This window comes from Gavialis gangeticus, unplaced genomic scaffold (genome assembly GCF_001723915.1).
Source record: "Gavialis gangeticus isolate Ggan-Ray unplaced genomic scaffold, GavGan_comp1, whole genome shotgun sequence".
Classification (NCBI taxonomy): Eukaryota; Metazoa; Chordata; order Crocodylia; family Gavialidae; genus Gavialis; species Gavialis gangeticus.
Window position 1 is genome coordinate 22,919,429 of NW_017729014.1, and position 1,890 is coordinate 22,921,318.

A 1,890-nucleotide genomic window follows, 5' to 3' on the forward strand; every position below is an offset into this window, starting at 1 on the left:
CTCACCAGCTTCCCCAGAGCTGGGAGACCAGCTGCCAGGCTGGGGCACGTGCCCATCCCCCACGAACTTCAGGCTTGCTGAAGGGAGGGCATCCCCTTGTGACAGCACTGGCACCACAGGGTCCAGGCCAGGACTGATGCACCTAGGGGCTACAGCCTCTCTCCTGCCCCACAGCCCTTTGCTAATCCAGCCTGGACCGATGGGATCGACTGCCCCGGGGGAAGGGGAACAGGATGGGGATGCCGCTATCCTGCCAGGAGATGATGCTCCAGACCCTGTGCCATGGGCACGGCCACCTTCACTGCTGTGGGCTCTGGCCCGTGCCAGCCGCTGGGTGGGAGAGGCCCACGAGGGCAGGCACGCTAGGCGGCACAGCTCTGCCCATACAGGGGGGGATATTCGGCACGGGCCTATTCTGCTCCTCTGAGTCACGCACGCTGCTGTTTTGGGAGTGGGGGGGTTGGGGTCACAGGTCAGCGCCGATGAAAACGGATCGGCCCCAGCTTTCCTCAAAATAACCCGGCTCCCTGCTGGCCCGGGCCAAAAATACCCAGCCAGCATGTGGCGGGCGCCTCCCGGACCCCTCCAGCCTGCCGGGCCGGGCTAGCCACGAGCAATGGGGCAAAGGGGAGGAAAGTTCCTGCCCCTGCATTGTGGGCAGCTGAAAGCAGGCAACGATAGGGCAAATTTGGAGATGATGGTAGGGCAGATCTGGAGGCGATTCCCCTTCCCCAGAAGGTCGCGAGGGCAGGGACTGTGGCTGTGCTAGGAGCTGCGGCTTTGCTGCATCCAGATCCCGGAGCCCGAGCGCATCCAGATCCAGGCTTTGGGGTAAACCCAGCCTCCGAAACGCTGCTGCCTCTCCCTCCCAGCACGCCTGCCTGCCTGCCTGCCAGGGTAGCGGCCCTGCGCTGCAGATCCCTGCCTGCCTGCTGGGGCCAGGCTCACCCAGTGCGGTGGGGAAAGGGACTGGGCTGGGCTGGACTGGCACTGCTGGGAGAAGCCCAGGCCCCCGGATGCCACCAGGTCCCAGCCCTGCCCTCTGCCCGGGGCTCCAAGGGCTCGGAGGATCTGGGCCACGGGGCCGTGTGGCTCCCAGGCTTGGAGGGGGCACCCAGTACCGAAGCAAGCAGGATCCATCTGCATACACGCAGGAGGTTCGCCGTGCCTCGGGTGCGAGTCCACCAGCCCCATACACAGAGGGACCAGCTGAGGCACAGAGCAGGATACGGCCCTCAAGTCATCCTGCAGGCTAGGGGCACAGACAGAAAGCAAGCCAGGTCTCGGCCTCCCTGCACCAGACATTACAACCCAGCCACGAGGCCAGAGCCCCGCTGCCACGGGAAAGACGGCCCTCCAGAGCGCAGGGGCTGGACCTTTCCAAGGGGCCCCGGCTCCGGGACAGCCTTGCCAGCAGGCAGCGCCTGGAGGCTGTGACCCTTCGGCAGCGGGGTCCGTGCCCCGCGGGGCAGGGAGACCCTTGCCCATGCAGGACCAGCCTGGGGAGGAGAGGGCAGGCGTGGCCCTGCTGTGTCCCGTGGTGCCACTGGCAGGGACAGCGGAGCCGTTCCCCATTTAGCCGTCCCCGCCTGGGCCCGGAGGACGACCTGCTTCCATTTCTGTCAGGGCTCAGTTTCACGGCTCATCTGTCACTCCGGGAGCAGCAGCTCCTGCCTCTCCCCCACCCCGTTGCCCCCAGGGGCAATACTGGGGGGGCGGCCCCGACTCCCGGGAAAGCCCATGCACCGCTCCCTGCCGCACGATGCCCCCAAGTACCCCCACACGACGCACGGGGGTCGCCGCTCCTCCCCGGGGCTAGGGGAAGGCGGCAGGGCAGCCCCCGGGGAAGGGGCTGAACCCACGGTGCTCTCGCCCCCCCAGCCAAATCAA